This window comes from Acipenser ruthenus, chromosome 44, assembly GCF_902713425.1.
Source record: "Acipenser ruthenus chromosome 44, fAciRut3.2 maternal haplotype, whole genome shotgun sequence".
Lineage (NCBI taxonomy): Eukaryota > Metazoa > Chordata > Actinopteri > Acipenseriformes > Acipenseridae > Acipenser > Acipenser ruthenus.
The window spans coordinates 5347040-5357150 of record NC_081232.1 but is presented as its reverse complement, the minus strand read 5'-3'; the positions used below and the strand labels follow the sequence as shown (position 1 = coordinate 5357150).

At 44.0% G+C, this 10111-nt stretch overlaps 43 non-coding genes and 2 pseudogenes across 43 annotated transcripts; all 45 read left to right on the top strand.

Annotated features, from left to right (window-relative positions):
• The first annotated feature begins 86 nt into the window (after window positions 1–86).
• On the top strand, window positions 87–205 carry LOC131719318 (5S ribosomal RNA). Its single transcript, XR_009318216.1, has one exon. It is a non-coding gene; the product is annotated as a 5S ribosomal RNA (ribosomal RNA).
• Window positions 206–319: 114 nt separating this feature from the next.
• Window positions 320–438, top strand: LOC131711651 (5S ribosomal RNA). Its single transcript, XR_009313537.1, has one exon. It is a non-coding gene; the product is annotated as a 5S ribosomal RNA (ribosomal RNA).
• A 100-nt stretch (window positions 439–538) lies between these two features.
• Window positions 539–647, top strand: LOC131715802 (5S ribosomal RNA; annotated as a pseudogene).
• A 100-nt stretch (window positions 648–747) lies between these two features.
• Window positions 748–866, top strand: LOC131719317 (5S ribosomal RNA). The gene has a single exon (XR_009318215.1). It is a non-coding gene; the product is annotated as a 5S ribosomal RNA (ribosomal RNA).
• Window positions 867–966: 100 nt separating this feature from the next.
• On the top strand, window positions 967–1085 carry LOC131710543 (5S ribosomal RNA). The gene has a single exon (XR_009312418.1). It is a non-coding gene; the product is annotated as a 5S ribosomal RNA (ribosomal RNA).
• A 114-nt stretch (window positions 1086–1199) lies between these two features.
• Window positions 1200–1318, top strand: LOC131719316 (5S ribosomal RNA). The gene has a single exon (XR_009318214.1). It is a non-coding gene; the product is annotated as a 5S ribosomal RNA (ribosomal RNA).
• Window positions 1319–1432: 114 nt separating this feature from the next.
• LOC131712822 (5S ribosomal RNA) lies at window positions 1433–1551 on the top strand. The gene has a single exon (XR_009314712.1). It is a non-coding gene; the product is annotated as a 5S ribosomal RNA (ribosomal RNA).
• A 100-nt stretch (window positions 1552–1651) lies between these two features.
• Window positions 1652–1770, top strand: LOC131719314 (5S ribosomal RNA). The gene has a single exon (XR_009318212.1). It is a non-coding gene; the product is annotated as a 5S ribosomal RNA (ribosomal RNA).
• A 114-nt stretch (window positions 1771–1884) lies between these two features.
• LOC131719313 (5S ribosomal RNA) lies at window positions 1885–2003 on the top strand. The gene has a single exon (XR_009318211.1). It is a non-coding gene; the product is annotated as a 5S ribosomal RNA (ribosomal RNA).
• A 114-nt stretch (window positions 2004–2117) lies between these two features.
• Window positions 2118–2236, top strand: LOC131719312 (5S ribosomal RNA). The gene has a single exon (XR_009318210.1). It is a non-coding gene; the product is annotated as a 5S ribosomal RNA (ribosomal RNA).
• Window positions 2237–2336: 100 nt separating this feature from the next.
• On the top strand, window positions 2337–2455 carry LOC131710630 (5S ribosomal RNA). The gene has a single exon (XR_009312512.1). It is a non-coding gene; the product is annotated as a 5S ribosomal RNA (ribosomal RNA).
• A 100-nt stretch (window positions 2456–2555) lies between these two features.
• On the top strand, window positions 2556–2674 carry LOC131719311 (5S ribosomal RNA). The gene has a single exon (XR_009318209.1). It is a non-coding gene; the product is annotated as a 5S ribosomal RNA (ribosomal RNA).
• A 100-nt stretch (window positions 2675–2774) lies between these two features.
• LOC131710448 (5S ribosomal RNA) lies at window positions 2775–2893 on the top strand. The gene has a single exon (XR_009312320.1). It is a non-coding gene; the product is annotated as a 5S ribosomal RNA (ribosomal RNA).
• A 114-nt stretch (window positions 2894–3007) lies between these two features.
• On the top strand, window positions 3008–3126 carry LOC131719310 (5S ribosomal RNA). Its single transcript, XR_009318208.1, has one exon. It is a non-coding gene; the product is annotated as a 5S ribosomal RNA (ribosomal RNA).
• A 100-nt stretch (window positions 3127–3226) lies between these two features.
• LOC131719309 (5S ribosomal RNA) lies at window positions 3227–3345 on the top strand. Its single transcript, XR_009318207.1, has one exon. It is a non-coding gene; the product is annotated as a 5S ribosomal RNA (ribosomal RNA).
• Window positions 3346–3445: 100 nt separating this feature from the next.
• On the top strand, window positions 3446–3564 carry LOC131719308 (5S ribosomal RNA). Its single transcript, XR_009318206.1, has one exon. It is a non-coding gene; the product is annotated as a 5S ribosomal RNA (ribosomal RNA).
• A 100-nt stretch (window positions 3565–3664) lies between these two features.
• LOC131712375 (5S ribosomal RNA) lies at window positions 3665–3783 on the top strand. The gene has a single exon (XR_009314268.1). It is a non-coding gene; the product is annotated as a 5S ribosomal RNA (ribosomal RNA).
• A 100-nt stretch (window positions 3784–3883) lies between these two features.
• On the top strand, window positions 3884–4002 carry LOC131719307 (5S ribosomal RNA). The gene has a single exon (XR_009318205.1). It is a non-coding gene; the product is annotated as a 5S ribosomal RNA (ribosomal RNA).
• Window positions 4003–4102: 100 nt separating this feature from the next.
• LOC131712374 (5S ribosomal RNA) lies at window positions 4103–4221 on the top strand. The gene has a single exon (XR_009314267.1). It is a non-coding gene; the product is annotated as a 5S ribosomal RNA (ribosomal RNA).
• Window positions 4222–4321: 100 nt separating this feature from the next.
• Window positions 4322–4440, top strand: LOC131719306 (5S ribosomal RNA). Its single transcript, XR_009318204.1, has one exon. It is a non-coding gene; the product is annotated as a 5S ribosomal RNA (ribosomal RNA).
• A 100-nt stretch (window positions 4441–4540) lies between these two features.
• LOC131719305 (5S ribosomal RNA) lies at window positions 4541–4659 on the top strand. Its single transcript, XR_009318203.1, has one exon. It is a non-coding gene; the product is annotated as a 5S ribosomal RNA (ribosomal RNA).
• A 100-nt stretch (window positions 4660–4759) lies between these two features.
• On the top strand, window positions 4760–4878 carry LOC131719304 (5S ribosomal RNA). Its single transcript, XR_009318201.1, has one exon. It is a non-coding gene; the product is annotated as a 5S ribosomal RNA (ribosomal RNA).
• A 100-nt stretch (window positions 4879–4978) lies between these two features.
• LOC131712373 (5S ribosomal RNA) lies at window positions 4979–5097 on the top strand. Its single transcript, XR_009314266.1, has one exon. It is a non-coding gene; the product is annotated as a 5S ribosomal RNA (ribosomal RNA).
• A 100-nt stretch (window positions 5098–5197) lies between these two features.
• Window positions 5198–5316, top strand: LOC131709790 (5S ribosomal RNA). The gene has a single exon (XR_009311653.1). It is a non-coding gene; the product is annotated as a 5S ribosomal RNA (ribosomal RNA).
• A 100-nt stretch (window positions 5317–5416) lies between these two features.
• Window positions 5417–5525, top strand: LOC131715800 (5S ribosomal RNA; annotated as a pseudogene).
• A 100-nt stretch (window positions 5526–5625) lies between these two features.
• On the top strand, window positions 5626–5744 carry LOC131719303 (5S ribosomal RNA). Its single transcript, XR_009318200.1, has one exon. It is a non-coding gene; the product is annotated as a 5S ribosomal RNA (ribosomal RNA).
• Window positions 5745–5844: 100 nt separating this feature from the next.
• LOC131719302 (5S ribosomal RNA) lies at window positions 5845–5963 on the top strand. Its single transcript, XR_009318199.1, has one exon. It is a non-coding gene; the product is annotated as a 5S ribosomal RNA (ribosomal RNA).
• Window positions 5964–6077: 114 nt separating this feature from the next.
• On the top strand, window positions 6078–6196 carry LOC131719301 (5S ribosomal RNA). Its single transcript, XR_009318198.1, has one exon. It is a non-coding gene; the product is annotated as a 5S ribosomal RNA (ribosomal RNA).
• Window positions 6197–6310: 114 nt separating this feature from the next.
• Window positions 6311–6429, top strand: LOC131718916 (5S ribosomal RNA). Its single transcript, XR_009317812.1, has one exon. It is a non-coding gene; the product is annotated as a 5S ribosomal RNA (ribosomal RNA).
• A 114-nt stretch (window positions 6430–6543) lies between these two features.
• Window positions 6544–6662, top strand: LOC131719300 (5S ribosomal RNA). Its single transcript, XR_009318197.1, has one exon. It is a non-coding gene; the product is annotated as a 5S ribosomal RNA (ribosomal RNA).
• Window positions 6663–6762: 100 nt separating this feature from the next.
• LOC131719299 (5S ribosomal RNA) lies at window positions 6763–6881 on the top strand. Its single transcript, XR_009318196.1, has one exon. It is a non-coding gene; the product is annotated as a 5S ribosomal RNA (ribosomal RNA).
• A 100-nt stretch (window positions 6882–6981) lies between these two features.
• LOC131719298 (5S ribosomal RNA) lies at window positions 6982–7100 on the top strand. Its single transcript, XR_009318195.1, has one exon. It is a non-coding gene; the product is annotated as a 5S ribosomal RNA (ribosomal RNA).
• A 114-nt stretch (window positions 7101–7214) lies between these two features.
• Window positions 7215–7333, top strand: LOC131719297 (5S ribosomal RNA). Its single transcript, XR_009318194.1, has one exon. It is a non-coding gene; the product is annotated as a 5S ribosomal RNA (ribosomal RNA).
• A 114-nt stretch (window positions 7334–7447) lies between these two features.
• Window positions 7448–7566, top strand: LOC131719296 (5S ribosomal RNA). The gene has a single exon (XR_009318193.1). It is a non-coding gene; the product is annotated as a 5S ribosomal RNA (ribosomal RNA).
• Window positions 7567–7666: 100 nt separating this feature from the next.
• LOC131710846 (5S ribosomal RNA) lies at window positions 7667–7785 on the top strand. The gene has a single exon (XR_009312728.1). It is a non-coding gene; the product is annotated as a 5S ribosomal RNA (ribosomal RNA).
• A 114-nt stretch (window positions 7786–7899) lies between these two features.
• Window positions 7900–8018, top strand: LOC131719295 (5S ribosomal RNA). Its single transcript, XR_009318192.1, has one exon. It is a non-coding gene; the product is annotated as a 5S ribosomal RNA (ribosomal RNA).
• A 114-nt stretch (window positions 8019–8132) lies between these two features.
• On the top strand, window positions 8133–8251 carry LOC131719294 (5S ribosomal RNA). The gene has a single exon (XR_009318191.1). It is a non-coding gene; the product is annotated as a 5S ribosomal RNA (ribosomal RNA).
• Window positions 8252–8351: 100 nt separating this feature from the next.
• LOC131719293 (5S ribosomal RNA) lies at window positions 8352–8470 on the top strand. Its single transcript, XR_009318190.1, has one exon. It is a non-coding gene; the product is annotated as a 5S ribosomal RNA (ribosomal RNA).
• A 100-nt stretch (window positions 8471–8570) lies between these two features.
• LOC131719292 (5S ribosomal RNA) lies at window positions 8571–8689 on the top strand. The gene has a single exon (XR_009318189.1). It is a non-coding gene; the product is annotated as a 5S ribosomal RNA (ribosomal RNA).
• Window positions 8690–8789: 100 nt separating this feature from the next.
• On the top strand, window positions 8790–8908 carry LOC131719291 (5S ribosomal RNA). The gene has a single exon (XR_009318188.1). It is a non-coding gene; the product is annotated as a 5S ribosomal RNA (ribosomal RNA).
• A 114-nt stretch (window positions 8909–9022) lies between these two features.
• On the top strand, window positions 9023–9141 carry LOC131711858 (5S ribosomal RNA). Its single transcript, XR_009313747.1, has one exon. It is a non-coding gene; the product is annotated as a 5S ribosomal RNA (ribosomal RNA).
• Window positions 9142–9241: 100 nt separating this feature from the next.
• On the top strand, window positions 9242–9360 carry LOC131719290 (5S ribosomal RNA). The gene has a single exon (XR_009318187.1). It is a non-coding gene; the product is annotated as a 5S ribosomal RNA (ribosomal RNA).
• Window positions 9361–9474: 114 nt separating this feature from the next.
• Window positions 9475–9593, top strand: LOC131719289 (5S ribosomal RNA). The gene has a single exon (XR_009318186.1). It is a non-coding gene; the product is annotated as a 5S ribosomal RNA (ribosomal RNA).
• A 100-nt stretch (window positions 9594–9693) lies between these two features.
• Window positions 9694–9812, top strand: LOC131711190 (5S ribosomal RNA). Its single transcript, XR_009313073.1, has one exon. It is a non-coding gene; the product is annotated as a 5S ribosomal RNA (ribosomal RNA).
• Window positions 9813–9912: 100 nt separating this feature from the next.
• LOC131719288 (5S ribosomal RNA) lies at window positions 9913–10031 on the top strand. The gene has a single exon (XR_009318185.1). It is a non-coding gene; the product is annotated as a 5S ribosomal RNA (ribosomal RNA).
• The last annotated feature ends 80 nt before the right edge of the window (window positions 10032–10111 follow it).

Below are 10111 nucleotides of genomic sequence, written 5' to 3'. Positions count from 1 at the left end.
TGAAATGTGTGGAGGACAAAAGGAAATTTTGGAGGAATCACCCCCAGCTCACTAAACATAAAAGTCATGAAAGCAGAAATGCAATCGCCTGCGGCCACACCACCTTGAATAAGCCTGATCTCGTCTGATCTCAGAAGCTAAGCAATGTTGGGCTTGGTTAGTACTTGGATGGGAGACCACCTGGGAATATCAAGTGCTGCAGGCATTACATTTTTGTAATTACATTTTACAATTGAAATGTGTGGAGGACAAAAGGAAATTTTGGAGGAATCACCCCCAGCTCACTAAACATAAAAGTCATGAAAGCAGAAATGCAATCGCCTGCGGCCACACCACCTTGAATAAGCCTGATCTCGTCTGATCTCAGAAGCTAAGCAATGTTGGGCTTGGTTAGTACGTGGATGGGAGACCACCTGGGAATATCAAGTGCTGCAGGCATTACATTTTACAATTGAAATGTGTGGAGGACAAAAGGAAATTTTGGAGGAATCACCCCCAGCTCACTAAACATAAAAGTCATGAAAGCAGAAATGCATTCGCCTGCGGCCACACCACCTTGAATAAGTCTGATCTCAGAAGCTAAGCAATGTTGGGCTTGGTTAGTACTTGGATGGGAGACCACCTGGGAATATCAAGTGCTGCAGGCATTACATTTTACAATTGAAATGTGTGGAGGACAAAAGGAAATTTTGGAGGAATCACCCCCAGCTCACTAAACATAAAAGTCATGAAAGCAGAAAAGCAATCGCCTGCGGCCACACCACCTTGAATAAGCCTGATCTCGTCTGATCTCAGAAGCTAAGCAATGTTGGGCTTGGTTAGTACTTGGATGGGAGACCACCTGGGAATATCAAGTGCTGCAGGCATTACATTTTACAATTGAAATGTGTGGAGGACAAAAGGAAATTTTGGAGGAATCACCCCCAGCTCACTAAACATAAAAGTCATGAAAGCAGAAATGCAATCGCCTGTGGCCACACCACCTTGAATAAGCCTGATCTCGTCTGATCTCAGAAGCTAAGCAATGTTGGGCTTGGTTAGTACTTGGATGGGAGACCACGTGGGAATATCAAGTGCTGCAGGCATTACATTTTTGTAATTACATTTTACAATTGAAATGTGTGGAGGACAAAAGGAAATTTTGGAGGAATCACCCCCAGCTCACTAAACATAAAAGTCATGAAAGCAGAAATGCAATCGCCTGCGGCCACACCACCTTGAATAAGCCTGATCTCGTCTGATCTCAGAAGCTAAGCAATGTTGGGCTTGGTTAGTACTTGGATGGGAGACCACCTGGGAATATCAAGTGCTGCAGGCATTACATTTTTGTAATTACATTTTACAATTGAAATGTGTGGAGGACAAAAGGAAATTTTGGAGGAATCACCCCCAGCTCACTAAACATAAAAGTCATGAAAGCAGAAATGCAATCGCCTGCGGCCACACCACCTTGAATAAGCCTGATCTCGTCTGATCTCAGAAGCTAAGCAATGTTGGGATTGGTTAGTACTTGGATGGGAGACCACCTGGGAATATCAAGTGCTGCAGGCATTACATTTTACAATTGAAATGTGTGGAGGACAAAAGGAAATTTTGGAGGAATCACCCCCAGCTCACTAAACATAAAAGTCATGAAAGCAGAAATGCAATCGCCTGCGGCCACACCACCTTGAATAAGCCTGATCTCGTCTGATCTCAGAAGCTAAGCAATGTTGGGCTTGGTTAGTACTTGGATGGGAGACCACCTGGGAATATCAAGTGCTGCAGGCATTACATTTTTGTAATTACATTTTACAATTGAAATGTGTGGAGGACAAAAGGAAATTTTGGAGGAATCACCCCCAGCTCACTAAACATAAAAGTCATGAAAGCAGAAATGCAATCGCCTGCGGCCACACCACCTTGAATAAGCCTGATCTCGTCTGATCTCAGAAGCTAAGCAATGTTGGGCTTGGTTAGTACTTGGATGGGAGACCACCTGGGAATATCAAGTGCTGCAGGCATTACATTTTTGTAATTACATTTTACAATTGAAATGTGTGGAGGACAAAAGGAAATTATGGAGGAATCACCCCCAGCTCACTAAACATAAAAGTCATGAAAGCAGAAATGCAATCGCCTGCGGCCACACCACCTTGAATAAGCCTGATCTCGTCTGATCTCAGAAGCTAAGCAATGTTGGGCTTGGTTAGTACTTGGATGGGAGACCACCTGGGAATATCAAGTGCTGCAGGCATTACATTTTACAATTGAAATGTGTGGAGGACAAAAGGAAATTTTGGAGGAATCACCCCCAGCTCACTAAACATAAAAGTCATGAAAGCAGAAATGCAATCGCCTGCGGCCACACCACCTTGAATAAGCCTGATCTCGTCTGATCTCAGAAGCTAAGCAATGTTGGGCTTGGTTAGTACTTGGATGGGAGACCACCTAGGAATATCAAGTGCTGCAGGCATTACATTTTACAATTGAAATGTGTGGAGGACAAAAGGAAATTTTGGAGGAATCACCCCCAGCTCACTAAACATAAAAGTCATGAAAGCAGAAATGCAATCGCCTGCGGCCACACCACCTTGAATAAGCCTGATCTCGTCTGATCTCAGAAGCTAAGCAATGTTGGGCTTGGTTAGTACTTGGATGGGAGACCACCTGGGAATATCAAGTGCTGCAGGCATTACATTTTACAATTGAAATGTGTGGAGGACAAAAGGAAATTTTGGAGGAATCACCCCCAGCTCACTAAACATAAAAGTCATGAAAGCAGAAAGGCAATCGCCTGCGGCCACACCACCTTGAATAAGCCTGATCTCGTCTGATCTCAGAAGCGAAGCAATGTTGGGCTTGGTTAGTACTTGGATGGGAGACCACCTGGGAATATCAAGTGCTGCAGGCATTACATTTTTGTAATTACATTTTACAATTGAAATGTGTGGAGGACAAAAGGAAATTTTGGAGGAATCACCCCCAGCTCACTAAACATAAAAGTCATGAAAGCAGAAATGCAATCGCCTGCGGCCACACCACCTTGAATAAGCCTGATCTCGTCTGATCTCAGAAGCTAAGCAATGTTGGGCTTGGTTAGTACTTGGATGGGAGACCACCTGGGAATATCAAGTGCTGCAGGCATTACATTTTACAATTGAAATGTGTGGAGGACAAAAGGAAATTTTGGAGGAATCACCCCCAGCTCACTAAACATAAAAGTCATGAAAGCAGAAATGCAATCGCCTGCGGCCACACCACCTTGAATAAGCCTGATCTCGTCTGATCTCAGAAGCTAAGCAATGTTGGGCTTGGTTAGTACTTGGATGGGAGACCACCTGGGAATATCAAGTGCTGCAGGCATTACATTTTACAATTGAAATGTGTGGAGGACAAAAGGAAATTTTGGAGGAATCACCCCCAGCTCACTAAACATAAAAGTCATGAAAGCAGAAATGCAATCGCCTGCGGCCACACCACCTTGAATAAGCCTGATCTCGTCTGATCTCAGAAGCTAAGCAATGTTGGGCTTGGTTAGTACTTGGATGGGAGACCACCTGGGAATATCAAGTGCTGCAGGCATTACATTTTACAATTGAAATGTGTGGAGGACAAAAGGAAATTTTGGAGGAATCACCCCCAGCTCACTAAACATAAAAGTCATGAAAGCAGAAATGCAATCGCCTGCGGCCACACCACCTTGAATAAGCCTGATCTCGTCTGATCTCAGAAGCTAAGCAATGTTGGGCTTGGTTAGTACTTGGATGGGAGACCACCTGGGAATATCAAATGCTGCAGGCATTACATTTTACAATTGAAATGTGTGGAGGACAAAAGGAAATTTTGGAGGAATCACCCCCAGCTCACTAAACATAAAAGTCATGAAAGCAGAAATGCAATCGCCTGCGGCCACACCACCTTGAATAAGCCTGATCTCGTCTGATCTCAGAAGCTAAGCAATGTTGGGCTTGGTTAGTACTTGGATGGGAGACCACCTGGGAATATCAAGTGCTGCAGGCATTACATTTTACAATTGAAATGTGTGGAGGACAAAAGGAAATTTTGGAGGAATCACCCCCAGCTCACTAAACATAAAAGTCATGAAAGCAGAAATGCAATCGCCTGCGGCCACACCACCTTGAATAAGCCTGATCTCGTCTGATCTCAGAAGCTAAGCAATGTTGGGCTTGGTTAGTACTTGGATGGGAGACCACCTGGGAATATCAAATGCTGCAGGCATTACATTTTACAATTGAAATGTGTGGAGGACAAAAGGAAATTTTGGAGGAATCACCCCCAGCTCACTAAACATAAAAGTCATGAAAGCAGAAATGCAATCGCCTGCGGCCACACCACCTTGAATAAGCCTGATCTCGTCTGATCTCAGAAGCTAAGCAATGTTGGGCTTGGTTAGTACTTGGATGGGAGACCACCTGGGAATATCAAGTGCTGCAGGCATTACATTTTACAATTGAAATGTGTGGAGGACAAAAGGAAATTTTGGAGGAATCACCCCCAGCTCACTAAACATAAAAGTCATGAAAGCAGAAATGCAATCGCCTGCGGCCACACCACCTTGAATAAGCCTGATCTCGTCTGATCTCAGAAGCTAAGCAATGTTGGGCTTGGTTAGTACTTGGATGGGAGACCACCTGGGAATATCAAGTGCTGCAGGCATTACATTTTACAATTGAAATGTGTGGAGGACAAAAGGAAATTTTGGAGGAATCACCCCCAGCTCACTAAACATAAAAGTCATGAAAGCAGAAATGCAATCGCCTGCGGCCACACCACCTTGAATAAGCCTGATCTCGTCTGATCTCAGAAGCTAAGCAATGTTGGGCTTGGTTAGTACTTGGATGGGAGACCACCTGGGAATATCAAGTGCTGCAGGCATTACATTTTACAATTGAAATGTGTGGAGGACAAAAGGAAATTTTGGAGGAATCACCCCCAGCTCACTAAACATAAAAGTCATGAAAGCAGAAATGCAATCGCCTGCGGCCACACCACCTTGAATAAGCCTGATCTCGTCTGATCTCAGAAGCTAAGCAATGTTGGGCTTGGTTAGTACTTGGATGGGAGACCACCTGGGAATATCAAATGCTGCAGGCATTACATTTTACAATTGAAATGTGTGGAGGACAAAAGGAAATTTTGGAGGAATCACCCCCAGCTCACTAAACATAAAAGTCATGAAAGCAGAAATGCAATCGCCTGCGGCCACACCACCTTGAATAAGCCTGATCTCGTCTGATCTCAGAAGCTAAGCAATGCTGGGCTTGGTTAGTACTTGGATGGGAGACCACCTGGGAATATCAAGTGCTGCAGGCATTACATTTTACAATTGAAATGTGTGGAGGACAAAAGGAAATTTTGGAGGAATCACCCCCAGCTCACTAAACATAAAAGTCATGAAAGCAGAAATGCAATCGCCTGCGGCCACACCACCTTGAATAAGTCTGATCTCAGAAGCTAAGCAATGTTGGGCTTGGTTAGTACTTGGATGGGAGACCACCTGGGAATATCAAGTGCTGCAGGCATTACATTTTACAATTGAAATGTGTGGAGGACAAAAGGAAATTTTGGAGGAATCACCCCCAGCTCACTAAACATAAAAGTCATGAAAGCAGAAATGCAATCGCCTGCGGCCACACCACCTTGAATAAGCCTGATCTCGTCTGATCTCAGAAGCTAAGCAATGTTGGGCTTGGTTAGTACTTGGATGGGAGACCACCTGGGAATATCAAGTGCTGCAGGCATTACATTTTACAATTGAAATGTGTGGAGGACAAAAGGAAATTTTGGAGGAATCACCCCCAGCTCACTAAACATAAAAGTCATGAAAGCAGAAATGCAATCGCCTGCGGCCACACCACCTTGAATAAGCCTGATCTCGTCTGATCTCAGAAGCTAAGCAATGTTGGGCTTGGTTAGTACTTGGATGGGAGACCACCTGGGAATATCAAGTGCTGCAGGCATTACATTTTTGTAATTACATTTTACAATTGAAATGTGTGGAGGACAAAAGGAAATTTTGGAGGAATCACCCCCAGCTCACTAAACATAAAAGTCATGAAAGCAGAAATGCAATCGCCTGCGGCCACACCACCTTGAATAAGCCTGATCTCGTCTGATCTCAGAAGCTAAGCAATGTTGGGCTTGGTTAGTACTTGGATGGGAGACCACCTGGGAATATCAAGTGCTGCAGGCATTACATTTTTGTAATTACATTTTACAATTGAAATGTGTGGAGGACAAAAGGAAATTTTGGAGGAATCACCCCCAGCTCACTAAACATAAAAGTCATGAAAGCAGAAATGCAATCGCCTGCGGCCACACCACCTTGAATAAGCCTGATCTCGTCTGATCTCAGAAGCTAAGCAATGTTGGGCTTGGTTAGTACTTGGATGGGAGACCTCCTGGGAATATCAAGTGCTGCAGGCATTACATTTTTGTAATTACATTTTACAATTGAAATGTGTGGAGGACAAAAGGAAATTTTGGAGGAATCACCCCCAGCTCACTAAACATAAAAGTCATGAAAGCAGAAATGCAATCGCCTGCGGCCACACCACCTTGAATAAGCCTGATCTCGTCTGATCTCAGAAGCTAAGCAATGTTGGGCTTGGTTAGTACTTGGATGGGAGACCACCTGGGAATATCAAGTGCTGCAGGCATTACATTTTACAATTGAAATGTGTGGAGGACAAAAGGAAATTTTGGAGGAATCACCCCCAGCTCACTAAACATAAAAGTCATGAAAGCAGAAATGCAATCGCCTGCGGCCACACCACCTTGAATAAGCCTGATCTCGTCTGATCTCAGAAGCTAAGCAATGTTGGGCTTGGTTAGTACTTGGATGGGAGACCACCTGGGAATATCAAGTGCTGCAGGCATTACATTTTACAATTGAAATGTGTGGAGGACAAAAGGAAATTTTGGAGGAATCACCCCCAGCTCACTAAACATAAAAGTCATGAAAGCAGAAATGCAATCGCCTGCGGCCACACCACCTTGAATAAGCCTGATCTCGTCTGATCTCAGAAGCTAAGCAATGTTGGGCTTGGTTAGTACTTGGATGGGAGACCACCTGGGAATATCAAGTGCTGCAGGCATTACATTTTTGTAATTACATTTTACAATTGAAATGTGTGGAGGACAAAAGGAAATTTTGGAGGAATCACCCCCAGCTCACTAAACATAAAAGTCATGAAAGCAGAAATGCAATCGCCTGCGGCCACACCACCTTGAATAAGCCTGATCTCGTCTGATCTCAGAAGCTAAGCAATGTTGGGCTTGGTTAGTACTTGGATGGGAGACCACCTGGGAATATCAAGTGCTGCAGGCATTACATTTTTGTAATTACATTTTACAATTGAAATGTGTGGAGGACAAAAGGAAATTTTGGAGGAATCACCCCCAGCTCACTAAACATAAAAGTCATGAAAGCAGAAATGCAATCGCCTGCGGCCACACCACCTTGAATAAGCCTGATCTCGTCTGATCTCAGAAGCTAAGCAATGTTGGGCTTGGTTAGTACTTGGATGGGAGACCACCTGGGAATATCAAGTGCTGCAGGCATTACATTTTACAATAGAAATGTGTGGAGGACAAAAGGAAATTTTGGAGGAATCACCCCCAGCTCACTAAACATAAAAGTCATGAAAGCAGAAATGCAATCACCTGCGGCCACACCACCTTGAATAAGCCTGATCTCGTCTGATCTCAGAAGCTAAGCAATGTTGGGCTTGGTTAGTACTTGGATGGGAGACCACCTGGGAATATCAAGTGCTGCAGGCATTACATTTTTGTAATTACATTTTACAATTGAAATGTGTGGAGGACAAAAGGAAATTTTGGAGGAATCACCCCCAGCTCACTAAACATAAAAGTCATGAAAGCAGAAATGCAATCGCCTGCGGCCACACCACCTTGAATAAGCCTGATCTCGTCTGATCTCAGAAGCTAAGCAATGTTGGGCTTGGTTAGTACTTGGATGGGAGACCACCTGGGAATATCAAGTGCTGCAGGCATTACATTTTTGTAATTACATTTTACAATAGAAATGTGTGGAGGACAAAAGGAAATTTTGGAGGAATCACCCCCAGCTCACTAAACATAAAAGTCATGAAAGCAGAAATGCAATCGCCTGCGGCCACACCACCTTGAATAAGCCTGATCTCGTCTGATCTCAGAAGCTAAGCAATGTTGGGCTTGGTTAGTACTTGGATGGGAGACCACCTGGGAATATCAAGTGCTGCAGGCATTACATTTTACAATTGAAATGTGTGGAGGACAAAAGGAAATTTTGGAGGAATCACCCCCAGCTCACTAAACATAAAAGTCATGAAAGCAGAAATGCAATCGCCTGCGGCCACACCACCTTGAATAAGCCTGATCTCGTCTGATCTCAGAAGCTAAGCAATGTTGGGCTTGGTTAGTACTTGGATGGGAGACCACCTGGGAATATCAAGTGCTGCAGGCATTACATTTTACAATTGAAATGTGTGGAGGACAAAAGGAAATTTTGGAGGAATCACCCCCAGCTCACTAAACATAAAAGTCATGAAAGCAGAAATGCAATCGCCTGCGGCCACACCACCTTGAATAAGCCTGATCTCGTCTGATCTCAGAAGCTAAGCAATGTTGGGCTTGGTTAGTACTTGGATGGGAGACCACCTGGGAATATCAAGTGCTGCAGGCATTACATTTTACAATTGAAATGTGTGGAGGACAAAAGGAAATTTTGGAGGAATCACCCCCAGCTCACTAAACATAAAAGTCATGAAAGCAGAAATGCAATCGCCTGCGGCCACACCACCTTGAATAAGCCTGATCTCGTCTGATCTCAGAAGCTAAGCAATGTTGGGCTTGGTTAGTACTTGGATGGGAGACCACCTGGGAATATCAAGTGCTGCAGGCATTACATTTTTGTAATTACATTTTACAATTGAAATGTGTGGAGGACAAAAGGAAATTTTGGAGGAATCACCCCCAGCTCACTAAACATAAAAGTCATGAAAGCAGAAATGCAATCGCCTGCGGCCACACCACCTTGAATAAGCCTGATCTTGTCTGATCTCAGAAGCTAAGCAATGTTGGGCTTGGTTAGTACTTGGATGGGAGACCACCTGGGAATATCAAGTGCTGCAGGCATTACATTTTACAATTGAAATGTGTGGAGGACAAAAGGAAATTTTGGAGGGATCACCCCCAGCTCACTAAACATAAAAGTCATGAAAGCAGAAATGCAATCGCCTGCGGCCACACCACCTTGAATAAGCCTGATCTCGTCTGATCTCAGAAGCTAAGCAATGTTGGGCTTGGTTAGTACTTGGATGGGAGACCACCTGGGAATATCAAGTGCTGCAGGCATTACATTTTTGTAATTACATTTTACAATTGAAATGTGTGGAGGACAAAAGGAAATTTTGGAGGAATCACCCCCAGCTCACTAAACATAAAAGTCATGAAAGCAGAAATGCAATCGCCTGCGGCCACACCACCTTGAATAAGCCTGATCTCGTCTGATCTCAGAAGCTAAGCAATGTTGGGCTTGGTTAGTACTTGGATGGGAGACCACCTGGGAATATCAAGTGCTGCAGGCATTACCTTTTACAATTGAAATGTGTGGAGGACAAAAGGAAATTTTGGAGGAATCACCCCCAGCTCACTAAACATAAAAGTCATGAAAGCAGAAATGCAATCGCCTGCGGCCACACCACCTTGAATAAGCCTGATCTCGTCTGATCTCAGAAGCTAAGCAATGTTGGGCTTGGTTAGTACTTGGATGGGAGACCACCTGGGAATATCAAGTGCTGCCGGCATTACATTTTACAATTGAAATGTGTGGAGGACAAAAGGAAATTTTCGAGGAATCACCCCCAGCTCACTAAACATAAAAGTCATGAAAGCAGAAATGCAATCGCCTGCGGCCACACCACCTTGAATAAGCCTGATCTCGTCTGATCTCAGAAGCTAAGCAATGTTGGGCTTGGTTAGTACTTGGATGGGAGACCACCTGGGAATATCAAGTGCTGCAGGCATTACATTTTTGTAATTACATTTTACAATTGAAATGTGTGGAGGACAAAAGGAAATTTTGGAGGAATCACCCCCAGCTCAC